Genomic DNA, 6,438 nt, shown 5'->3' with positions numbered 1-6,438 from the left:
TAAATCAAACATAACGAACTCACGTCAATGAGCTTGGAAAAAAATGTCAGTTTTTCCAGAGCGCGCTCCTGTAAACGCGTGACACCCAAGTGTTTGGCCCACCAAGCAGTCAAAACTCGTGCCATTTTCTCCGTTGCACGTTTCACTGTAAGACGGGAGCGCGCCGAAGAGACAGAAACTGTTCCCAGAGCCATAGCTGGTTGGGAAGGGTGGGGGCGTTGACGTCAAAGTTGGGGGAATTTTCTAAGGAGGGAGACAGAGTTTGGAAGAATGGCTGCCCTGTGAGTTCTGCTTTCCATACAGACATAATTCGAACGGTTTTAGAAGCTTTAGAGTGTTTCTATTCAATAATAATTATTATATGCATATATTAGCAATTTTTGACAGTTTTTTTTTAGTTTACTTTGGGCACACCATTCATCCAAAAGGGGGCAGTATTTCCCATAGCCCTAACAGGCTTGTCTCATGAGTTGCATGGATTCACTTAGTGTGCAATACTAGTTTTTAACATGATTTTTAAATGACTCCCTCGTCTCTGTACCCCACACATACAATTATCTGTAAGGTCCCTCAGTCAAGCAGCAACTTTCAAACAGATATAAACAGCTTTTCCATTGCCTCACAATGAAGGGCACCTGTTTCTAATAAATCTGACATTGAATATTCCTTTGAGCGTAGTGAGTTTATTAATTACACTTTGGATGGTTTATCAATACACCCAATCACTACAAAGATACAGGCGTTCTTCCTAACTCAGTCGCCGGAGAGGAAAAACACTGCACAGGGATTTCACCCACAGGAGGTTGGTGGCACCTTAATTGGGGAGAACGTACTCGTGGTAATGGCTGGAGCAGAACAGGTGGAATGGTACCAAATACATCCAACATGTTTTCCATGTGTTTGATTCCATTCCATTTGCTCCGTTCCAGACATTATTATGAGTTGTCTTCCTCTCAGCAGCCTCCACTGATTTCACCATAAGGTCAATGGTGACTTTAAAACAGTTACATAGTTTAATGGCTGTGATTGGAGAAAACTGAGGATTGATCAGCAACATTGATTTTTGGGTGGTGGACCATTCTTGATACACACCGGAAACTGTTTAGAGTGAGAGAAAAAAACAGCAGTATTGCAGTTCCTGAAACCAGTGCGCCTGGCACCAACAAACGCACCTCATTCAAAGGCACTTCCATTTTTTGTCTTGCCTAAACACCCTCTAAATGGCACACATACACAACACACTTCTCAATTGTCTCAAGGCTTAAAAATCCTTCTTTAACCTGTCTCCTCCCCTTCGTCTACGCTGAAGTGGATTTAACAAGTGACTTCAATAAGGGATCATAGCTTTAACTTGGATTCACCTGGTCAATCTATGTCATGGAAAGAGCAGTAAGGCTGGTTCTGTTTAATCACCTAATACCTACTCATATATCTATTGATAGTGAGTGGTAGCCTGATCTGCATGGAGGCACATCGTTTCATTATATTTTCATACATTTTATCCACATATAGGCAAAGCAGCTTCCACAAAATTGAAATTACCTTGTCAGTAATTTTTTGTCCGTTCCACCATATTGCAGTATCAGCGTATTATAATGTCCAATAGACAAAACTTTCTCTCTTCTCTCTCTGAATCATCTGGTCCCTCCACCTCTCAATTCCTGACCCTGTCCTCCAGAGCCTTCAGCTCTCCCTCCACTTGTTGGGGAAGGTCGGCTCCCACCTACTGAGTAAAGTACACCCTCAGCTCCTGGGTCTCCTTCTCCCAGATCTCACTAAGCTATCCACAATATTGCGACCACACTTATAGACCACCAGTGGGGGATCCTTGAAGAGGTTTTCCATTCTATAGTCTGATTGCAAAATATGCCAGTGCTTTCCAGGATTGCTTTCATTTTCTCTGAACACTTGGTGCACTTACTGCAAAAGACTATTGCGTTGTCTTTGTTCTTTGGTTTACTTTTTTAGCAATTCCTCTCTTGGTTTTTGAGATATTTTCATCATTGCAGCATCAAGAGTTTCTTCCTTCTAGCCTCTGATTTTGAAATGATTTGTCATTTTCTTAGCATTGCTGTCAAAATCTGACTGTTGGCAACAGATTCATTTAACCCTGCATAACTGGCTATATGGTAGACCATTCCTGAGGGGAAGGGGATGCATACTATCCCCACGTAGCAGGTTATTGAGGTCTGTTGGCTTTGTGTACAAGTCTGTATGTAATGCATCATTCTCTTTGATGATCCATAAGTCCAGGTAGTTTATATTTCTCTCAACAGTCTGCATGGTGAATTTGAGATATTCAGAGCTCTCGTTTAGCAGAGTTTGGAATTAATTTAGTTCCTGCTGACTTCCTTCCCAGAGCACATAGACATCATCTATGTTTATATTCCATGAGAGGATTTCAGAATGTAGGGGGTGTCTCTATGTTTTGTAAATGAGTGCTTCCTCAAATTGTTCCACATACAGGTTTGCATAGTTTGGGGCAAAGTGGAAAACCATGGCTCACAATTAGGAATTAGTTATTGGATAATACCAGTTCAGTGAGATACAAGGTGCACTCATTGGATGGAACAAGGGCAGGGTCTCTCTACTGAAGGAAGTGTTGCAGGTCACAAAATATAATTTAAAAGTCTGCATTAAGGTGTCTGTAATAGAATATACTTGTCTAAAACAAATGTAGACATGAATAAATGCATTTCTATATCTTCCAACATCTGTTTTACACTGTAGGAGGAGTAACAAGATGGCTGTGCAGTTGCCTCCAAACAGAGGCCCCTGTCAGTCATCTAGGGTTAGTGCACATCATTGGACTGAACTGAAAATACATCAGAACCTCCCTGATGTTGTCCTTTATGTTGCAGGTGTTCTGGTCTGTTTTGGTGAACGACATTTGATCGCCACAATGCCAGATAGACTGGATGTACTGACTGGCTCCTGTGTGCAAATCCCATGTTCATTTGATATTCCTCACCAAAATAAGTATACATTTAACAGCACAATACTAACCTCTGGAGTGTGGATTAAAGGAAACCCATACTTTGGTGAGCGTCCGGACAGAGTGATATTTAACAGTACTGAGATGGTCAACAGATATCAAGGGAAGATAAGTGGAAACATGTCCCAGAAGAACTGCACCACAGTCTTCTTCAATGTAACCACCAATTACACTAATAAATACTACTTCAGGATTGAGAGTCAAGCATTCCGTGCAACAGACACGGAAAAGTCTGTTAATATAGTTGTCAGTGGTGAGACAATTTAACTGTTTACCAACTATTTTTCCCAGTTTAGATTCCTTGCATCAAAGATAAGAGAAGAACAAGTGGACAGTTTAACAGTAAACAGTAAAATAAAATTAAAATTAACAGTAAAATATATTTATCTACAATGTATTACAGACTTGCCTTCCAGTCCCATCCTAACTGTCTTAGGTGAGGTAAAGGAAGGGACCCCTGTCAGTTTGAACTGCTCAGCTGTTGCTCCCTGTCCCGAACACCCCCCTGAGCTGACATGGACTCTCCCAACACAGTTCACAACTGAGAACCAACTGCAGGAGAATACAGACCAAACCAAATCAGTTCTCTCCACGGTGACCTTCACTCCGTCATACCTTCATCATGAGAAGAACATCACTTGTACTGCAGTCTACCCAGTAGGGACAAGCAACAAGACAGCTGAACATAACATGATGCTTAACGTTTCATGTAAGATTTAGTAACTGGTTCCAGTAGAATAGATCATTCTATCATGTTTTCACTGATGATTGTAATAGAGTGGTTTTGATGAGACTCTTCAATATACCATATCCAGATACATTGTAAATGAACCCCTCTCTCTCAGTCTCTCCTAAGGACACCTCGGTCTCCATCAGTCCAGCTGATCCAGTATTAGTGGGCAGCTGTGTTAATCTGACCTGCAGCAGTACAGCCAACCCTCCTGTGACAACCTTCATCTGGTTCCAGATCTGTGGTAATAAACCAACACAGGTAGCATCTGGACAGAGTTACACCCTCAATGTGACTGTTGATGGAGGACAGTACGTCTGTGAAGCAAGAAATAATAATAAATGCATCTCAGTGCAAGAGGTGTCATTACAGTCCCTGGTTTGATTCCAGGCTGTTTCACGTCCGGCCGTGATTGGGAGTCTCATATGGCGGTGCACAATTGGCCCAGCTTTGGCCGGGGTGGGCAGTTATTGTAAATAATAGTTTGTTCTTAACTGACTTGCCAATTTAAATAAAGGTTCAATTCAAAATTGGAAGAAAAGAAAATGATGGGCTTCGCCCTATTTGGTGAAAGACCATCTTCTGTATACCATCCCTACCTTGTCACAACACAACTGATTGGCTGAAACGCATTAAGAAGGAAAGAAATTCCACAAATTAACTTTTAACAAAGCACACCTGTTAATTGAAATGCATTCCAGGTGACTACCTCATGAAGCTGGTTGAGAGAATACCAAGAGTGCAAGGCTGTCATCAAGGCAAAGGGTGGCTAATTTGAAGAATCTCAAATATAAAATATATTTTGATTTGTTTAACACTTTTGGTTACTACATGATTCCATATGTGTTATTTCATAATTTTGATGTTTTCAATATTATTCTACAATGTAGACAATAGTAAAAGAGAGAACCCTTGAGTAAGTGTGTCTAAACTTTTGACTGTATATAATTAGTAGAAAATTATACTACTTCCTTTGAAAATGCAAATAATTTTGTTCACTTATAAGGAATAGGAAGTACATCACATGCCATTGTCCAACTTGAATTGCAACACTTCAGTTTGTCAGAACTCACTATGGGTGTGATATCATCTCCTTTTCTGTGATCGCTTTTCAAGATCGTAAGGCAAGTGTCGACTTCTTCACTATCTTTTCATTGTAATGTTAAGACTCACTGAACTGTTATTACTGGTAATGATTTGAAATGCTGCTGCTGTTGGTTCATGTTATAGCTTCACAACTGAAAGCCATACACTGCGTTCAGAAAGTATTCAGACCCCTTTCCTTTTCCCACATTTTGTTACTTTAGTCTCATTGTAAAACACATTCAAATATTGTTCCTTATCCATCCACACACAATACCCCATAATGACAAATCATTTCTAAAAAATGTTTTTTGTTATTATGGGGTATTGTGTGTAGATTGAGGGGAGAGAACAATTTCATCCATTTTCGAACAACATAACAACAAGGGGAGAAAAGTCAAGAGGTCTGAATAATTTCCGAATGCACTGTACGAATTAAGGTTCAATTTAATACATTTGAGTAATTTAGCAGAGACACTCTTATCCAGAACGACATACAGTTGGTGCATTCATCTTATGATAGTCAGGTGAGACAACCGCATTACATTCATAGTAAGTACACTCAAGCAGGTATCAGCAAAGTCAGAGCTGGTGTGTGTGTGTGTGTGTGTGTGGGGGGGGGGTCAAGTGTGAATGTTTTCTTATTGTGGGGTATTGTGTGTAGATTGAGGGGAGAGAACAATTTCATCCATTTTCTAACAACATAACAACAAGGGGAGAAAAGTCAAGAGGTCTGAATAATTTCCGAATGCACTGTACGAATTAAGGTTCAATGTAATACATTCGAGTAATTTAGCAGAGACACTCTTATCCAGAACGACATACAGTTGGTGCATTCATCTTATGATAGTCAGGTGATAGTCAGGTACATTCATAGTAAGTACACTCAAGCAGGTATCAGCAAAGTCAGACCTAGTGTGTGTGTGTGTGTGTGTGTGTGTGTGTGTGTGTGTGTGTGTGTGTGGGGGGGGGGGGGTCAAGTGCGGATGTTAGTTCACAAAAGGCTTTTTTGAGGTTGGGCTGTGAAAGGGGGAGGGGGGGGGTGCTGTGGGATTATTTAAAATGCCCTGAAGGGGTAGGGTTTCTGATGTTTTCGCAAGATGGGCAGGTAGCTTCAGGGGAAGCTGGTTCCAGCATTGGGGTGCCAGGACAGAAAAGAGCTTGGACAGCCTGAGCGGGAGCTGCCCTCCTGTAGGGGTGGGAGAATGGAGTGCTCGGGTGTTGGGTTTGAGCCTGAAGGTAAGGAGGGGCAGTGTGTTGAGTTACTAAATGTGTGTATGTTTGTACTGTTTCAGGTGATTAGTAGTGTGTGAGTTCTCACATGGCTTGTCCTGAGAACATGTTTTTTCTCATTGTCCTCTTTATATCAGGTGAGTCTTACACACAGAAACAACTAGTTATGAATCAGACAGAGGAATAAATACAAGGGATGATGTTTCATACTATGAGCTGTATTCCCATCTGTCTCAATGTATAGAAAAGCATAGTTTAATCGTCTGAATTCAAACATTGTGTTCCAGATATGTTCATGATCCAGTTTAGGGCTTGGAGTCGTGACATCAGGAATCACGCACATTGAAATGAGTTCATATGTTTTTGCTGCAGAGAGAGTTACTGTACTGAAAAGATC

This window comes from Oncorhynchus masou, unplaced genomic scaffold (genome assembly GCF_036934945.1).
Source record: "Oncorhynchus masou masou isolate Uvic2021 unplaced genomic scaffold, UVic_Omas_1.1 unplaced_scaffold_2333, whole genome shotgun sequence".
Taxonomy (NCBI): domain Eukaryota; kingdom Metazoa; phylum Chordata; class Actinopteri; order Salmoniformes; family Salmonidae; genus Oncorhynchus; species Oncorhynchus masou.
This window is presented reverse-complemented; position numbering follows the sequence as displayed.